Source organism: Brachycentrus maculatus, unplaced genomic scaffold (assembly GCF_059751285.1).
Source record: "Brachycentrus maculatus isolate JH-2025_06_01 unplaced genomic scaffold, ASM5975128v1 h1tg000037l, whole genome shotgun sequence".
NCBI classification, from domain to species: Eukaryota; Metazoa; Arthropoda; class Insecta; order Trichoptera; family Brachycentridae; genus Brachycentrus; species Brachycentrus maculatus.
Genome location: NW_028280791.1, coordinates 1 through 21,654, shown reverse-complemented (window position 1 = coordinate 21,654; position 21,654 = coordinate 1). Strand labels below are relative to the sequence as shown.

Genomic DNA, 21,654 nt, shown 5'->3' with positions numbered 1-21,654 from the left:
TTCTTCTTCATCTTTGATGAGATGTCAAAAAATAATAAAAATGTATTAAAAAAGAACTCCACCGACAAGACACACAAGGTGGCTTGGTGGGTCTCTGCAAAAAAAAGTTCTAAATATGTATAAATTGTGATTTAAATAAATGTATACAAATAAATAAAAATAAAAAAAACTTATAGATAGTTATACAATGCAATACGGTGAAAATTTAGATTTATTCTGGTTACTTCGGATAAGAGAATGAGGGTCATGAGTTTAGGTCTAAATTCAGCAGAATACTGGCTGTGGATAGTTCTGAGATTCGAGGATAAGTTGTTCCACGCCCTCTCACTAAAATTTATATTAGGACAATGTTTGGGCTTCGATAGTCTGACGATAGCTGATAAGCTTGCTGATCGAAGGTTTGCCTGTCTTTCGTTGATTTACTTAGGATAACAGGGTCCTAGAAAATATACCAGTACATCGAGAACTTAATAAGCATTTATGTGTTAATCTCATACAAAAATTATCTCCCAAAAATCATTCAAGTCTCACGTTATATCTCAAACTTATGTAAATTAAATGTCACAAGATATAAGATGTACATTGCAAGTGACCATGCTTTACTGTTTAAAAAAATACAATTCATTAATGATTTTTTTTTCAAAACACACAGATTTTTACGCCTAATATAACGTATATTTGCTGAAGACAATTTGGTTATTTTTTTATACATTTGGTGTTAAATTGACGCCTAATAAGCTGAAATCGAATGAAAATATTTAATTCATATCTATGATTGAAACATATTAATGAATTTTATGTTAAGAAAATACATTTACAACATTTCGAGTGTGTCCAAATATTTGTTCACAAAATCTGGATTATCTCCAATTACAGGAGTTATTTTCATATTATTTTTTGACATCTATAAGATACATACATACTAATATAAGAGTTTCTGCTTAGTAAAAAGATTCTTTACATCTCACCAATAGATGTCTCTAGTGAAGTTCTAGTGATTCAAGAACAAGGTTTCTAAATTGGTTCATATATACAGAACTTCCAAGAATTTGAGTAGTGTGGTTGTCAATAATGGGTAGAATTGGTGAATGTTACACGTGTGTAAAGTGATCACTTAAACCAGCTAATGACGGTCGTCAGCCCCGTAAATGCCCAGACTTCCATATTCTTCTTCATCTTTGATGAGATGTCAAAAAATTAAAAGAAAATACATAATCATTTTCATATGATGTAAATTCAAGAAATATATTTATTCAATTGGTCTAGGTGTTAGTGATGTATTTTTCACATTTACCTTCCCTATCCTTACTACCTGCAGACAAGACTCTTAAAAAAGAGGCTTTGCGGGTTATTTCTTTTGAAAATGTCCTTTCACTCTTTGAGATTCTTCTACTTTATGCTTATTTACGTTTTTCTATTAAATATTTTATTACTAAGGTATATTTTCCTTTCACGAAAATATAATCGAATGCATTTACATTTAAGTACCTGAAATATATGTCAAGTAAACACTAAAGCTTTAATGAGTTGATTTTGGAATTAAAATTGGCATGAGTACCTACTTACCAAACTTAGAAGGGAACTGTTCATCACAATATTCCTACATCCATTCATAAACATTATAGTTTTCGACGGAATATTTAAGTACCAGTTTCGAGAGATATTCAATCAAGCTCTTTTAAAATGTCGATATAAAAGTATTTTACGACTGCACTCGGATGTTAATACAATTTTACGATTTGAATAAATCTATTTCTTTTAGGTGTATTCACATGCCTATTGCGTACTAAAGAGGAAAAATCTAAATATTTCGAAGCCAGCATTAAAGAAATATTCTCTCAAAAAATAATCGGCTGAAATTCCTCGTCATTAAAAAAATGCGGTATTTTCGCTAACGATGAATATCGAATTTCACTTATTAACGTTTAATTAAAGGCTCTTCGGTTCATAATAGCATGGCGTCTTTATTTCTTAATCATAGTTAAATGGCTATGCCAATAAGAAGAATTGTCGAATTTGGTATGTAGAAAACCCAGAAGCCTTCGAGACGCCCTCACATCCATTAAAAGTCACTGTTTGGTGTGCTTTATGTGCAGGAATCAGTAGCCCATATTTCTATATTTAAGACCAGCCATCTCATGGTCAATGGAGAGCACCAAAAAACCATGATAACAGACTTCTTCGTACTTCACTTGAATGGTATTGATGTAACAGAACTGTAGTTTCAACAAGATGGCGCAACATGCGGATGCCACCATCAGTGTAATGCGGGAAATTTGAATTTGTATACCTCTAAAAAAACACTTGATGTTTTATGTTTTTTATTATTTTTAATCCTAGTATAATTTGTAATTTTGAGTATACTTTAACAATAAAGTAAAAATTTATTTTAATCCACTTGACGAAATACGGATTACTATTTTCTATTTTAAGTTTAACTCGTTTACTTTAAAAAAATATAAGGTCAACATTCCGTAAATAACAGTGCTTACTTTGTTAACTTCAGCAGTTTTTCAGTGTACCCATTAAAAATGATTAAATTGAATCGATCTTACACGAATAACTTAACGACTCTAGTAATGAGTACTTGGCTAAGGTAAACACACATTTGGCTTCTGCTCGTGGATGCATATTTCTGTAGGTCGATACGAATGTACGTAAGACATCTGGCACGCGCTCCCCTGAATACTTCGCCTCAACATAAAGAAAATAAACACACTGTGTTTACATTGCAAAATGGCATTCGTCAGAAATTCTTTAAAGGAAAGGTAAAGCGGCCTAAATAATTCTTTTCCGCAACTGCGTAAATAATTTATTCACTGTTTTCAGTGAAAATATTTTAACAATTTTCACTTGAAATGACTATATATTAATTTAATTCCAGATAGAAAAAAAAACTAACATTTAGAGTGTGTCCAAATACTTGTTGACAAATCTGGATTATCTCCAATAATGGGAGTTATTTTTTATATGACGGTCGTAAGCTCTGTACTTCAATATTTTTATGCAGACTTCCATATTTTTCTTCATCTATGTTGAGATATCAAAAAAATAATATAACCATATAAGTTAGAAGGCTAACAAAACAAATGTATTTATTTTCATATCTAAGCTTCAAATTTTATAGAAGCAGAGGAGAGAGGAAAACTTTTAAAAAGAAAAGTGTTTGAAATACTTGATCCAGTATTTCAAATACTAGAAAGAGGTCAGGTCAGGAGTCGGAATAATCGGTAGGTATGTATGAGGAGTATGTTTTGGCCGCCTCCGTAGTGGTAATGGTCAGCACGCTCGGCTACCGTTCTGGAGGTCCCAGTTTCGATTTCCAGAGGGGGTCCAATAAATATACCTGAGTGATTTTTTCACTCTAATATTTATTCAATATTACCCTGGACTGGTACCTGAAGCGGAGGGCTGATCACCTTTCCTTCGTGTTAACGATCAAGATAACACTGTGTTTATATAATGCAGTGCCCTATGCACCATTGGGGTGCGGATAAGGGTTTGAATTGAATGTATGCGGAGATGTATGAATGTGAAGTGGCGAGGATTGTTTGCAATGACAGATTAGTGTGACGTTCTATTCCTCTGCCTACATCACACAAACATTCAGACTTTCAAACTTTTCATTCAATTATTCATCGACTAATAAATACTTAGTTGTGTGGCTGTCAACACCAGTAAATTTTCTCAACTCATATATTTATCATAAATCTAATATCGGTTCGTGTTTGAGATCACGACAGCATTTATGGATGGCAAAATAACTCCTGAGTGGAGAAATACGGATTTGTGACCAAGGATTTATACACACCCAAAATGTTAAAGACATGTCCCACATTCCTTTCGACAACTTCATATATCAAAAAACTTGATTTTTCAGGAGATAGTTTCTAAAGTTTAAAAATGTAATAAAATATTTTAAAAATTAATATAAAGCCATTTATTGAACTGCTTTTTCTCCATTTGAAAAATATTTAGTATGTTTAAAAAAAATAATTAAACAATACCTTTTCTTCAAAATGTTAAAACAACACTTGCCCTGTAGCGGGTAAATATTAAGTTAAAAATATGCCGCTTTTGCTGGGATATAGTACATAATCTGGGCATTCCGAAAACCGGCCCAACTGAAAATTGACGATTTTCGTTGTTGAAAGGAGTGAAAGATGTATATTTATATATGCCCCTAGAAGTTTAATCTCGTATTTGGTGCAATCAATTCAAAATGTTTGTATTTTTTGTTACGTGAATCAATTCCACTACAGGTTATACGTAAATATGAGTTATGAGTAATGTTAGATAATCTCCCAAAGCATTCTACTGACAGTGATCGCAACTGGCAGTCCTTAATGACACACAGGATTAATCTGACCCAAATGATTCATGCATGCATACAATATCAGCACATATTATGCGTGTTCTTGTATGTGCTCTATCCAAGCCAGCATCCGTGTAGACCAAACTCACAAAATACATACATACATGGTTTATAATTTCTAGGAAATATTACCTCGGCTTTCGGATTAGGTTGTTCAGTGTGTAAACATACCCAGATGGAGTGTTTGATGTCCGTTTGATCAGTGCTCGGTTACAGTTTCAAACTTTGATAACTCCGAGAAAAGAGGGATCTAAATTGGACGAGTCCTTTTATATATTACGAGTATAAACCATCAAAATTTGTTTCTTTTTAGTAAGCGTAAAAGTTGTAGAAGGAATATCGTATAAAAGAAATGATTTTTTTTTAACATCTCAACAAGGATGAAGAAGAATACGGAAGTCTGGGTTTTTACAGGGCTTATAATCTGCCATAGGCTAGCTAAGTGATCACTTTATACAAGTGCGAAATTCGCCATTCTATCAATGATTGATAACCACACTTCACAAATTTTCGGAACTCCTAGATATATTGATCAATATCATGACATGTTCATAACAGTCATTTATGTTGGATAAAAAAGCTTTTGTTAACTTGTATTTAACGGTCATTTATGTTGGATAAAAAAGCTTTTATTTAACAGTCATTTATATTGGATAAAAGAGCTTTTATTTAGCAGGGACTCTTTTTTTGTATGCAAGGTCCGAACCCCGAATAATTTTTACATTAAGATGTCAAATTGTAAAAATAACTCTTCAGAAGAGAAAAGTCAGATTTGTGAACAAGTCTATGAATATATCTGGTAAAAAAGTAAATCTATAAAATAATGCATAATGTTCACAGATATTTAACATCATGGAATATTTTTTTTCTGTAAAATATAATTTATTACTTATTATTTATCAATTATCTCCATTATTCCATGAAAATTACTCATCCAAATTCACTTTCATGCCAATAATTTAATATTTTCATCCGTAATATCGCATTCACGTTCCGCTTTGCAAATGTTTATCGTTTTCTAAGCATTTTGGCAAACGCGCATTTCCTACTTGGTTTCGATTTAGCCAACGCGAAATTTTGTTATGAGGAGAGAAATGTATCCCACTTTTCAACGCCTTCGGATTCCAGTTTAACACAGCGGAACAAATTGTATGGCCCAGTAAAACTGTCAGTGTTTCGATGCAGGTAAGTTTTCCTTATTCTAAATTCGTCTTAAATCTTCAAAAAAATTAAAAACATCCTATATTTCTCCTCTAAATTTACTTGATATGAAAATAAACAATTCAAATAGCCGCACAACAGTTCTCTCAACGATTTACCTTCAAAAACAAAGTTTTATTTTTTTTGCTTAAGATTTATATCGCTTCAGAACATCGACAAACGTAACAGTTCCATATTTTGACATGTACTGAGTCCCATATCACGAAATATCCTGGAAAATGTTCTGGTTTTGACATATTTCTTTTCAGATAAGTAGTGAGACTGCTTTGTAATCGTTAAAAATAATGTTTTTAAAACGAAAAAACTTTTTTAGTTACAATAAAAAACCTGAAATCATTTAGTACTTTGATTGAAACAGTTTCCTGGATTATTTATTTAAAAATACATACGAATAAACTACTTTTTAAAAGGAAATTTAATATATTTTTTTAATTTTTACTAATTAAATACCACTATTTCTTAAAACCTGTTGTGATACGTGTTTTGATGCATTTTCAACACCGTTTTTCAAGAAATAGTTAATTTTTTAAAAAGAAATAGTGGTATTTACCAAATAAAACTTAAATAAAAATGGATTGATTTTACCACAAAATGACTGCCGAATCAATTAATGATATTAATTTTCGTACATTTGCTCACAAACTGTTCATGCATTATTATTGAATTATATATCTGTATATTAAGATTAAAGTTAGAAGCCTAGCATCATCCATTTATGTACATTTCATAATATACTCAGGAAACCATTGAATACGCTGGGTGTGAAATGTGGTCATTTGTACTCGTATCATATGTGAAATTAGGTATACGATGAAACCATAGATCCTTTGTTGAACGTGAAATGTAGAATAGCACATCAGTAGCCACTGCATTTGAGCATTTGAACAATACAAACATGCTAAACTTTTTAAAAGCTCTTCCGCGGTCTGTGAGAAAGTTTGCTTTTCATTTTTAAATGAAAAGCAATGGTAGGTAAAATATATTATATTTAATAGTAACTTTGCACTGAATATTGCATTTAGTTGATTTTCTGTCTGGATTTTTGACCTATTTTCGAATAAATGTTTCCCTTATGGGTATTGTTCAAATTATATTGTGGTATTTATTTTTAATTTATTCATTAATTATTAATTATTTAACTTCAATCGCCAGTTAACACTGAATATAAAATTGGCCAGCTCTTGAGCCTTGAGGTACTTCTGAATTTTAAAAAAAAACTTCGTTCAATGAACTATGATCATAATAAAAAATAGTGTAGGAAACTCTATGACGAAGAACGGGGCAGGTCAGGAGTGGGAAGGTTCAATTTTACTTCATTTTTACAAAAAAATTCATATTTATTATTTATTATTTATTATTTACATAAAAATATGTAAATAATATATCTCCGTATGTTTGGTGTCCTCTACATTCGAACAGTAATCGAAAGAATGTATAATATACATATGTTTAACATACATACATATTTGAAGCTTTTAGCAATAAATATTAAATGTTATTCATTAATATTTTTTTAAATTGCATTTTGATTAATTTACACAGTGAATTGAAAATATTTGTATTTCAAAGCATTTTTAACTTTGTGGTATAGTGATATAACACTTCTTGTCATTGATCGTTCAATTTTTGTAATATCACCTCAAAATTCTATTTCCCTCATCAGATTAACTACTATACAAAAATAATACACTATTGTTAATTAATTTGAACAAAAAATTGGTTTATAGTGAGGTTGTCAAGGTTTTCTTTACTGACGCCTTACATTAAATCAGATAAATGAATGTGGCCTTTAGAAATGAAAAGGTTAGGTTTTAGAATAACTACTCCCTCATCAGGTCAACTAATATTCAAGAATAATCGACTATTGTTAATTAATTTGAACAATAATTTGGTGTAAAGTGGGGTTGTCAAGTTCGAATAAATGTTTTTTTACTGTGGCCTTATATTAAATTAGATAAATTAATGTGTCCTTTAAAAACGTAAAGGTTAGGTTAGGTTAGGTTTACATTTACATTAACAAATACATTTACGATTTGCATTAACAATTGTATGAATTGTTGTACAAAGGTTAGGTTATACAATGCGTAATGATATTTTTTTGTATGGAATGAATATACATCGGTAAAGTTGGATAAGGTTAGGGTGGGTTAGGTACGGTTGGGTTAGACAAGAGAACTTACAGTATCGTCTCCCAACTAGGTGGACTGCTTGACGTCACCCATGCTCTGCCCCACCACGATGATGAGGACGATGAAAACGCAGAGCAGCACCAGGATGCAGCAAATGGCCACAGCCACCATGTCTGTGTGGGAGCCCACGGCGGCTTTGGCTTCCTTAACTTGCGAAGCTTAACGTAAGCTTCCAACGAAATCTCTCTCCGCTTAGCAAATACGATGATTTTCAAACGTTCACGCTAGATTCATTCCTTTGGTGAAGTTCTGATTTAATAATATCAACACTATCGATGTATTTAAAGTATTATGTATAAATATTGATTGTTTTTTTTAGAATTGATGGGTAGATTAGATTATCAACACCTTCACAATTCGACGATCAGCACTTTAAAAATAACGGGTTTGTAAATCTATTTGTAGAGATAAAACGTTTTCACACAATTTGGCACTTAAAAACAACGACTAAAGAATATATTTGATCAGTAAATTGATTTTCAGAAAAAAAAATTAAAATTAAAACAAAGTGAAATATGGTATATAGGGTTGGCACAAAACTGAAGTATGTAAATTGTTTAAAACAATATTTTTTTGTATTTTTTTTTGTTATTTTATATCCAAAAAGTCACAATCTTTAAAATCACAGATTTTTAAGCACCACTTTTCAAATTTCAATTGTAATCAAGTTGTACCTACGTCTGAAATCGAAGGGAGTAAACAAACTTGATAATGAAAATTTGTTGTGTTGTTTTTCGTCGTATGAAACTTCGTTATAACGAAAACTGAAATGTCCATTTCATAGAATAAGAAAACCATTCAAATAATGAATTGTGCTATAAAAAGACAAATGAATCACTTCTCATTGTTTATTTGTATTACGGAGGTGTATTGTTATATATAGGCACATAAAAACTATGCATGCTCTATTTTATTTTATACAAAATTCTTCAAAATGCTGTTCTATTTTAATACAAATGATACGTATTGTTATAAGGGAATAAATATTTATTTATTATTTATATTCAAAGCATTTACTTTGTGGTCAAACATTTTAATTGATATTAGTAATGTTAGTAAATAACCACTCACCGACTACTTCTGTCTACCGGTTTCGAGACGTACCCGTCTCTTCGTCAGGACATACACTACAATTTAACAATCATGCGAACAACACTACACCACACCCACTTAGTACTATTCACATACACTATCACTACACATGCAAAACATGCAGAGCGAGTTGTTAGTCCCACCATGCTTTTGGTGGGACTAACAACTGCAGAGTTGTTAGTCCCACCATGCAGTTTCCCAAAAGCATGGTGGGACTAACAACTCGCTCTGCATGTTTTGCATGTGTAGTGATAGTGTATGTGAATAGTACTAAGTGGGTGTGGTGTAGTGTTGTTCGCATGATTGTTAAATTGTAGTGTATGTCCTGACGAAGAGACGGGTACGTCTCGAAACCGGTAGACAGAAGTAGTCGGTGAGTGGTTATTTACTAACATTACTAATATCAATTAAAATATTTATTTGCTTAAATTTCAAATGTAGTAGTTGCTTTAGAGGGAAACATTCGGACTTTATAAAATCCTGACCGTCCTTTACTCACCCAATTCACGCATTTCCATAGAAAGCATGGTAAACCATAGGGAACCATAGTTTCTGTTTTGAGACTAGGATATTATCAACGAAAAATCTTTAATAAATTATTGAACTTGACAATTTTAAAGTGTAATTTCTGAAAATAATTTGGATATGATATCTCGAAAATGTTCTTTACCTTAAGTTCGAAGTTGAATCAAATGATTTACAAAAATGACTACCACTAACCCTCTCCCGTATCCGAAATGAGTATGCATTTGAGTAAATCACTGAGTTATGTTGGTTGATTCTATGTTATTTTGATCGATTTTAATATGAAGGCCAGGAAATTAATACCGAGTAACAGTCCAGGGTAATATTAAATAAATATTATAGTGAAAAACTATATGTAGTTAAATGTTTTTCAATCCTATTAGAAATTGAACTCAGGACCACCAACATTATAGTAAATTTAACATGATAGTAAAACCTCCAATATGTGCTAAACACTGCACTGCGGAGGCGGATACACTAATGAAACCAGATATAACTTTTTATAGATAAATCACGACAGACGCTTGATCATTCTTTTTATAATATTTTACATCACCATAATATTCGAGGTTTTACATAAAATATATGACCATCGACAAAATCATGAAAAAAATAGAGGCAAGTAGATGAAAAACCAGAGATAAAGATAAACTTAAATCACACATTAAACGATCATTTTGCTGCGTCAATGGCTTTTGTCAATTCGCTTCAAAAATAATAACCATAATATCACGTCAATGAGAAGTCACGAACGTCAATCGCTTCTATTAAGTACCGATCAATTTATCGAATCAATGGGCAACGCTCACAGAAAGATTTATAGATCATTTTAGATATGTGTCGCCTACTTTCGAAATCCGCCAGATCCATGTAAGTAAGTATGTATGTAAATCCGATTTTACAAAAAATGCCAAATTTTCCGGGAAACATTTATGTTTCAAAAATGTATCTATCTTTAGATAAAATATTATGAAATGGAGAATTTTCCCATTTTTAAAATTTTTCAGTATTTAAAAAAAAACACGAGACATAAACCGATAATGACGTCATCTTAATTTTTGACCTATTCCCGCTCTCTGATTGGCCGATACGGGTCAGAAGGCAAGTTTCATGAATATAGCGGAATTTGAAATACAACGCTGTTTTTAAGTATTTTTTAGCAAGGTTTCCAAGGATATAAATATTTTAAACAATAAAACCCACAATTGGCATTCCGATAGAGTATTTATTTTAAAATCTTATAAAATTGGATCTGGCGGACTTTGAAAGTAGGCGACATATATTTCATTTATAAGACATATTAGATAAATTTTCAAATGGGTTTTAAAAATCACCTTCGTTTAGTCTGATATTTAAAATAAAGGTATTACTTTTCGCCATATTTATTTTTTATTTTTGTGTAGTACATTCGAGGGATGAATGAAATTTCAGAAAGCTGTAATTCACATCTCAGTAACTTACGTAAGGTGCTAGCACGTAGAAATTCTCTATCCTAAGAATGGAGGCTTTACGGCTGAAGCAGGGAGCTATTAGCCGTAGGAAGTTATGTAACACATACACAATGTAGTTTCCATATAAGGTAAACTTGAACGCCTTCAGGAGAGCGAGCTGTTAAACTTGAGAGGGGCATTGTTTGTCGACTAATGTATCCGTAATACTGCTTGAATTTCCTACAAAGTAATCCTGACTTATTCTGAAAGAGAAGAAGAAGTAAAATAAAATATTGATTTGATCTGTTTCAATATTTTGAAGTGAAAAAATGTGCGTTTTCTCTGAAGAAGATTGAGAAAGTTTTATTCAAAACCTCGTCAATATAAAAGTACCGTAGAACGGGGCTACTCGAACTTTGATGTGTTACTTAAGCCCAGTACAAAAAAAAAATCTGTATTTGGTCTGCAATAATGAACGTATCGACATGATTCATTGACACTTATGTCACGATACTTCTATCGATACCATGATGTATTTTTTTTTGTACTGGGCTCAAGTAACACATCAAAGTTCAAGTTGCCCCGTTCTACGGTACATAAATTGTACTTGTAAAATGACATAAAAAACGCAAAATGTTGCATTAAAGAACATTCAATAATTACTACACATAATTTATCAGTCATTAGTTGACTTTAAAAATGCAAGAAATCACAGAAGAAAGACCATGGAAAAATAGTTTCGTTCTGTTTTCATAAAATATATTAATAGAACTCAGCAAAAGCTTGCGATTTTTGAAATACTAACGCATATAACATAGTAAGGTACTGTGTAATTCAAATAATACATCCTGGTCCTTAAATAAAAATTATGAATGTTGCATTAATAATAGGCGTACTTTTTTGTAATGAGTATGTAGGAACAATTTAGCGAAGTTTACCAAAATCATTTACAACATTTTGAGTGTGTCCAAATACTTGTTCACAAAATCTGGATTATCTCCAATTACAGGAGTTATTTTTATATTATTTTTTTGACATCTCATCAAAGATGAAGACGAATATGGAAGTCTGGGCATTTGAAGTTCTAGTGATTCAAGAACAAGATTTCTAAATTGGTTCATATATATAGAACTTCCAAGAATTTGAGTAGTGTGGTTGTCAATAATGGGTAGAATTGGTGAATGTTACACGTGTTTAAAGTGATCACTTAAATCAGCCTATGAGGTCGTCAGCCCCGTAAATGCCCAGACTTCCATATTCTTCTTCATCTTTGATAAGATGTCAAAAAATAATACAAAAATCATATTATATTTCGTAACTCTTATAAATTCACGAATAAATCATATAATATTTTTAAGAACATGTCTGAATTTGATACGAATACCTACAAAATACAAGGAAACGAAGATAAGAGATTTCAAGTAAGATCCTCGTTGAATATTCCTGATTTGATTGTATTTTACATAAATAAAATTGTTCATATCTCTGATGTATGGTACGGGAATATTGAATATAACAAGGGTCGGATTATGACATGACATTGGCACTCCGATAAGCTCCCGGTGTCGGCTTTTTAAGGGTGTGATTGCGGTAAGTTTATGCAGATAGCACGCTATATGTCATAAATATTCAAGGGCGGGGAAAGGGATAAGGGTAGATGCGCCGTATTGATTTTAGACGAGGATGTTAAAGAAATTGATATCTTGACATTTGAAATTCTGATTAAAGCTTTTTATGGCTATTTTTTTAAATGGCTATCGGATAAATCGAAAGGGTATCGATAAAACGGATGAAGGAAATGGCAGAAACGATAGAAAGATGTTTTTATTCAAAACACTTCAAAGATTGCAACGTAAAGGTGTATATACTTGTATATACATACCTTAACGTTGCAATCTTAAATATATATATGTATTTTTATATATATATATATATATATATATATATATATATATATATATATATATATATGTATATAATATATATATATATTATATATATATATATATATATATATATATATATATATAAATATATATATATTTATATATAAATATATATATATATATATATATATATATAAATATATATATATATATATAATATATATATATATATATATATATATATATATATATATATATATATATATATATATATATATATATATATATATATATATATATATATATATATATATATATATTTATATATGTGTGTAATAAAATACCTAGGTACCTTCCTATACATTTTATTAAGTACCTACATATAGCACAAATCTACCACCAGATGTCGCATGCGTCGCACTGAATAAAACAAAAGACATCAGATAGAAAAAATATAATATTCTGAACTGTCAGAATCAGATAGATAGATAGAAAAATATTGTAAAGATATTGTAATATCGTAAAATCCTTATTGCACAGCCATTAAAATTTTGTAAAACATTACCCAGGTGTCATAAATTATTTCATTAATTGATTCTGCAGTCATTTTGCGGTAATAAATATTAATTTTAAAACTTAGTTTGAGTCGGTAACTACCCCTATTTATTAACATCTATTGTTTCGCGAATTTTGATACAAGTCATAAATCTCCTTTAATTATATTAAACAAGTTTATTTCTCAAAGCAACAAAGGCTTTCTAATTCCAATCACATAAATATAATTTCCCCAATTTGTAATGTGATACCTTCAATATCCATCCAATAAGTTGGGGGCATTCAGCCCCACCCCTACAGGCTAATGTGATTTGGAAAGATGAATTATTGTTTTCTGGATGAAATAAACATAAAACGACTAATAATACGATATACATCATATTATTATGATTGAAAGCGATGGAAGATTGACGGTTTCATTTATATGATAAATTAACTTCAAATATAATAATTTTATTCAATTTCTATATGAAATGATTTTGATAAATATACAGGGATTATTTAAAAAAAATAAACACTTGAATATACGACTTTAATGAATTTTTATTTATATATAAGACTATTTTCGAAAACTTACTGATATTTTCATCTTCTGGTAAAAATTAAAACGACCATAATTTATTTTTTTACAAGAAGATGAAATCATTTGTAAGTTTTCGGGATTCGTCTTAGATATAAATAAAACTTATTAAAGTGGTATTCAAGTGTTTAATTAAAAAAAAATTAATATGTCATTCCACAAAGTTAATGCCGAATCAATTAATAATATAATATACAGGGATGTCAAAAACAATACAAAAAAATGAAAAGTTTTTTGACGCAGTTGAATTTTATGAAAATGTGGCATATTATATTAATTTTGTAGGTACAAGTTTTTGTATATATTTTTTTCTAATATTTATTCAATACTAGCCTGGACTCACATTATCTGTATTGCAGTGCTCATCACCTTTTAAGATAACACTTATTCTACATGATACATTACCCTATGGATCATTGGTTGCGGATAAAGGTAAGAAAAATATGTATTACACAATACAAAAATTAATTATGTTTTCTGGAATTATGTATATTTGAAAACTGGATTAAATTCATGTAAAAGTGGGAGTCGAACCTAAACCTCTTTACTCAGAGTCCGCGACGCTAATCACGGAACAATATCCTGACCCATGTTTTAGGTATTTTAAGTAGAATATATGTATATAAGGATGAGTAGATGACAAAACACATATCTGTTTCGTATCACATGAAAAAAAATTAAAGATTAAAAAAAAAGAAGAGAAATATTTGTTAATTTTTTATTTTTTTACAAAATTATTTCAATTTCGTACTATTTCTGTGAGCCTAAGCGGTTCATTATTAGAAATAGGTATCAAATTGTGGTAGAGTGGGTTCGAACCGAAAAAACTCTGACTTAGGAGTCCGCGACACTAAACACGGGACCACAACCCGACTTTTTCAAATTTTATAATTATTAAAACCTTATTTCATTTTGAATGGAATCTGTGTAACTATAGAGTTATTACATACGTATATGTTACATTTAAGAGGAAAGTTCAGGTTTTAAACATACAAAGAATGAGAAGGATTATGTCCTTACATTTGTATGAAAGCCCCTTCTTAAAAGCTGAGCTTTCTGAAATGAATGGAAGAAGATTTCAAGTCTAACCTAGATTTGAAGATTATTTACACCATTTGAAGATCAAATGCTTGCGGAGATGAGAATTCGGGGAGCGTATAAACCTCAAATAATGACAGCCTTTTCATAACATAACTTTCCATATATATATTGATTGATATAGCGTATATAACATATATATATATAACATATATAACATAATATAACATATTGATTGATATAGCGTATGAAAAAGTCAGCTTTGGACAGAAAACTCGTATTATTTTGAGATTACCTTTCAGGGTGTGGTCATATGTGTGGTCTTATATTTTTATTGAGAAGATATTCGTGAGAAAATGGCTTGATAAATTATTGGTTCACGAAAAAAATAAATACTTTTCAATTTATTTAACTTAACTTCTCAGAGAATTATGTATTTGCTTATTATAATAAACATTTTTTTACAATAAACAGTATACCCGTCCTTCAAGTAAATATTTATTAATTAAATTATCATATTTAACTAACTGACTAACTAACCAGCACAAAGTAGAGAGAATAGAACGCAACAGTATATATAAAAACCCTTTTCCGCACCCCAATGGTGCATAGGGCACTGCTTCATATAAATGCAGTGTTTTCTTAATCGTTTACACATAAAGGAAAGGTGATCAGCCCTCCGCTTCAGGTACCAGTCCAGGGTAATATTGAATAAATATTAAAGTGAAAATATCACTTATATTTATTTGACCCCCCCCCCTGGGAATCGAACCCGGGACCTCCAGAACGGTAGCCGAGCGTGCTGACCATTACACTACGGAGGCGGACGCAACAAACTTTCTATACCTTTTCTCGCTTTTCAAGTTTTAATATAATCACATTCATCAATATTGCAGAATTTTAATTTCATCCTTCGATTTTAATAATAACTTCTTTCTCTTAAATATCACAAGATATTTCATGATATTTTCAATAAAATGTAGTCATTCGCAAATATTTATGTACAAAATTCTATAAAATATGAGTCTTTTAAGGAATTTCTTTCGTATATAAAAGTTTGGATTTGGGAACTTTATAAATACTTGTATTTTCTTAAACAAAGTTTCTTTGCCATAAATAAAACGTAAAAATTTTGTAATGTTTTTCGCAGATACTTTGTGGCACATTTTATAAACTTTATAAAATAAAACAACTTTGTTTTAACCACTTTTTATTGGTACACTTTTTCCAAACGGTTTCTACAATAATCTTGTCATCTTCGGGGTTTATGTACTAATTCTACAACATTGAAATACTTAAAGTATTAGGTTATACTTAATTACCCTTCCCTGACGATACCAAAAACATGCACGCACTCCGTACATCATATGAAAATATGATTTAAAAAATGTGATTTAAAAAACGGGAAAAAACTCCTAAATGTTGCTTTAAAAATATTTTAAATAAATTTTTAAATAAGCGTAAAATATTTCTTGCATTCGGGTAGATGGAAAATTAAAATAAATAAAGCGATTGCTTAAGCCATCCAAATGCCAGGTAGTAAGCCCTGAGATGCTCAGACTTCCATCTTATTTCATATAAAGAGGAACCATAGACGTTTCATATCAAGTTAAGATACCTATATGTAAATTATAAAAGCTATCAATAAATGACTTGAAAACTATATCATGTATTCATAACCTTCGTCGAGTCTCAATAGACTCGCCAAGATTTATAAATCCCATCCTATCCATTTTAATTTTTAAAAGCTTCAGCTATGGCAACATCCGAATTTTAGACGTTCATCCATTAAATGTTCAGAGCACATCAACTGATTGCAGACTCAACGAGAAGTCCATAAAGATGAAACGAACTTTAGAGTACGGTGATGAAAAATTGGCAGCCGGAAAATGAAATAATCGTTACTCCGCACTATAATGGATCGCCCAGATAGACTTTATGTTTCCGGAAATCGACATTTTAGGTGCTACGCTATTGCCTCGAAGTTACAACCGACATGACTGCTGTATTACTTTACTTTTTATTAAGTTAGAAGAAACAAAAATCCACTCAATGATCTGTAAACCTTGTACATAATAAGCAAGGTAAATAATAAATACAACTCCCGTCTAAAAAAATTATAAAAAACTGCTGTATTGGAAAGGACATAACTAACTAACTAACTAACCATCACGCCGCTTTTCTGCAGGGATAGGCAGAGAGAATAGAGCGCCACACCACTCTGTCCTTGCAAACATTCTTCGCCTCTTCCACGTTCATGCATCTCCTCATACATACCCGCCGATTGTTACTACGACTCCTAACCTGACCACTTTCAAGTATTTGGCATACCTGATCGTGCCATGTTTTTCTCGGTCTTCCCCGGAAAGGACATAGAACAGGAATAATAGGTAATATATGAATCAAACTTAATACAAGCGTAAAATACAAATGAGTGTATTTGAGAATGTATCAAGAACCAGCTTTAACCGGCCACTCATTGCTGTGTCTTAGTCTGGTTAAATGAAAAAGAAAGAAAAAGGAAAGCACACATTTTTATTGGTTTCTTATATTTTTAGATTAAAAATGCTTATGGATACACATTATTTGAGCAACTGTCAAAAAACACTCTATCCGTCATCAATGCTTAGTATAAGTTCATCGCATAAAAACTTGATCGCTTTTAAAATACGCTAAGCATATTCAAAATCCGTTACTTTTGTATTACATTGTTTTAAAATCAAGATTTAAATTATAATTAATTACATGAAATTTTAGTCTCACGACAAAAAAAAACAATTAGGTATCTTTTTTATGGTTCTTATTATTTCATCTTAATAATATCATAATAAATATAACACCCGATAATACGAAGGGGAGTAAACTTGTCATTTAGTTTCGCATAAATCGCTAACCAAGCGCTATCGAATTTCCCGGAAGTGAAATAATGATATTGTATTACGTTCACACGAGAAGACATTTTCTCGGTAATTATAATTTTCCCATTAACGTGATCAAATGCGCTATCTCTAGTTCACTCATGACTGGAGACCAGAGATGAATTTACTGAACGGGAACATAATCTTATTACAATTTCACCAAAGCTTTCATACCGATTTTTATATATAATTTACACTAGACTGGATATCTGCGTAATTCGTAGCAGAGAAAATATTCAGAACGATATATGATAGATGTTCAAATGGCAAATGAAAGGAAAGAGTGCAAAATTAAAAAGGTGTGTTGAGATGGTTTTGACATGTTGGGCGAATAAGTGAAGAAAGAACTGTAAAACAAATTTATGACGCGAATTATGTTAGAATAGGAGTAGAGGAAGACCGAGAAAAACCTTGCATGATCAAATATTTCAAAAACTTGAAAGTGTTATTTATGGTTACGGCGTACACTTAGTGGTAAGACATGATTAAATTATAAATAAAACACTTGTTTTACTCAAGTGGTAAAACACAATTGTTTGATTTATAATTTACTTGAAAGAGGTTAGATCAGGAGTCGGAATAATCGTCGGGTATGTATGAGGATATCCAAGAATATAGAAGAGACGAGGATTCTTTGTAAAGACAGAGTGGTGTGGAGTTTTTGTCATTAATATGCTATTTTTTAGTCAAAAATGAGTTTCTTTACTATTTAAAAACAAATGTAATTAGCTTTTTCAGTTTACGCAAATTTGTGGAGTCTCTCTTCTTTCAATAATTGATTTTACAGTCATTTGCGGTAATACCTATACATAAAAAATACGTTGTTTGAAAATGAAGCGGAGTGCATCGAAACACGTGTCATAATATAAACTACAACTAAAATAAATAGTGTTATTTACCAAGTAAAATTCAAATCAAAGAAGTTATCATGGTTTATTTTTCGTTAAAACCATTCTCTCAGCTCATTGTGTGGGCCGGCGATTGTTCCTGCAGGACTAACAGGACCACCGTTAGGGTAAAAGGACTGACTGTTTTATCATTTCGCATTGTTATCTCCGAATCGTGCCAGAAATATCCACCGTTCCAAGAATTTAACTCCGCAAAACTGAGGACTTTAATGGCGTCACGAAATTAAAGTGATTTATTACTGTCCCGAGGATTTTGTCAGTTCATTTAAGGCGAGGAAATTCCTAAATGTACGCACAATTCTTCGTATTTCGAGAATTATTATAGTATAATTGAAGATTATCTCTGTATTATGGTCTATTAAACGCAGGCTGTCTGGAAATACATAATGAAGTCTGTTTTATATTTATATTAGAAATTAAAATCTATTAATAACTATAGTTTTTATATAGAAAAGTTGAGATGAAATGGATGATTAAATTACGACTCTAAACCCTCAAAACTTACAAGCTAAAAAATCATCAATATGATGATTTTGGTTTTTTTTTTATATACACATAAACATTCAAAGTGTTCAATATTTTATGTTTAAAAATTAGACTTTAGTTTCTGGGCTATTTACGGTAGAATTATAAGTTATCAAGTCAAAGGATATATATTTTTCTTTCTACTATTTTCGGTCAAAAAAGACATAAAATGCAATAATCGTAACTTTTGTGGTGGTTAGGTTTTAAATTGTATTCAAAGGGTGAAACAACCGTCACAAAACGAAATACAGTATGTTCACTGAAGATCTGTTCCTGATTTGACACCGTCATGCCGCTTCCTCGCAGGGGTAAGCAGAGAGGATATAATGCTATTCTACTTTGTCTTAGCAAGCATTCGTCGCCTCCTCCACATTAATCTATGTATATCTTCATACGTATACGCCGATTATTCCAACTCATAGGCCTTTTACAATATAAAATATAGTACGTAGACTAGAAACTCTGTTTGTGATATGAATTTATTGTATTACGATCATAAAGTGGGATCCAATTCCCCACCCAAGTATTGGGGTGGGGAATTGGATCCCTTTTTTTTAGCCTAATTCGAGAATTGCGATCATAATTTCTAAAATTATAAAGCTAAACACATTTAAACTATGATTTTTTTCATTAATTGTTGTTATAATTGTTTATAATTATTTTGTTTGTTAATAAAAATAAGACTCGACGCTGGCAGAAAAATCTTCTACAAAATTTTAAGTGTGTCCAAATACTTGTTAACAAATTTGGATTATCTCCAATTATAGGAGTAATTCATCATATCATTATTTTTTTAAATTTTCTTACATACAAATGAAAGAATTTCTTTCTAATAGAAGTATCTAGTGAAATTACATACATTGATTCAAGCACAATGTTTCGAAATTGGATCATATGTATTTATATACATATATATATATATATATATATATATATATATATATATATATATATATATATATATATATATATATATATATATATATATATATATATATATAGATCTTCCAAGACTTTGAGTAGTGTGGTTGCATATCATAGATAGAATTGGTGAATGTTACACTTGTGTAAAGTGATCACTTAAACTCTCCTATAACGGTCGTAAGCCCCGTAAATTCCCAGACTTCCATATTCTTCTTCATCTATGTTGAGATGTGAAAAAATAATATGTTACATTTTTCACTGAGTGACTGTCAAAGAAAAAATTAAAATAAAATAAAATTGATGAATTGTGTACATAATAATAAAATGCTCATTGTGATGTTGTTACATTCTACTTTAGAACAGCGAAACCCTTTATAACTTCACGTTTCGGAATCCAGAGGAAGATACGTACTTTGTCACATTGTGTTCTGCACTTTGACACATTTTAGAAATACATTGTAGCTGCTAACAACGCACGAGGGGATATCTTTAGACTTTAGAGAATTTGAAAAGGGTACAAAAGTCTCTAAGCCCTGTACAAAATGTCAACCGCCCTATTCTTAACCTATAGAGGTGGAGTCAACCCTGCGCATACATTAAATAAGAAAATTCTTCTACATACACACTTATAATGTCCTTTTTCTGTGAAATATATAACGTACAATCACAAAACCTTTAGAAAATGTAAAACTAATAACGAAAACCATTAGTATTATTTATTATATCAGACACCCTACTTAAAATATGTTAATATTATTAATATTATAAGTTAAATACTTCACAAATGTCTTAACTGGAGGCACCACAATCAGCCATATTTCCAAATGTAGTGTCGGGTTGTGGTCCCGTGGTTAGTGTCGCGAACTCTTGATCAGAGTTTCTGGGTTCGAAAACACTCTACCACAATTTGATACCTATTTTTAATAATGAGCCGCTTAGGTTCGCAGAAATAGTTTGAACTTGAAATATTTATGTGAATAATAAAAACACAAAATTCTCTTTAAAAAAAGTATCAGCATATGGAGGACAATGAAAACCCCTGGAACTGGAGGACTGGTTCGAACCCCTCTACCGCAATTTGATACCTATTTCTAATAATGAGCCGCTTAGGCTCACAGAAATAGTGTGAAATTGAAATATTTGTGTAAATAGTAAAAACACAAATATTTCTCTTTAAAATAAAAATAAAATAAAAAAATAAAAAAACCATGACATATATACATTAAAGCATTTTTTTTAAATCACTTTAAATGTTTTATAAAAATATAATTACAATGTCTACCGGTTTCGAAGCTAAACGCTTCTTTTTCAAGACTGATTAATACTAAAACACTTTTTACTTAACAAATTGCTTAGGCAAAAAGAGCTTGGGAAGATAAAAAAGGACTAAATATATTGCATACACGCAACAAAAGGGTATTATAGTACTTAGAAATAATATAAAATTAAATAAGCAGTTATTAATAATTTACAACTTATAAATACACA

General features: G+C 30.7%; 1 protein-coding gene across 1 annotated transcript in view; it reads right to left on the bottom strand.

Moving 5' to 3' along the window:
• LOC148312608 (tolloid-like protein 1) overlaps nt 1-8,545 on the bottom strand; it is a 54,277-nt gene extending 45,732 nt beyond the window's left edge. The window contains exon 1 of the mRNA XM_088276015.1: nt 7,777-8,545. The gene's annotated coding sequence lies outside the window, so the exon portion shown is untranslated. The remainder of the gene's footprint in view (nt 1-7,776) is intronic.
• Nucleotides 8,546-21,654: the final 13,109 nt, after the last annotated feature.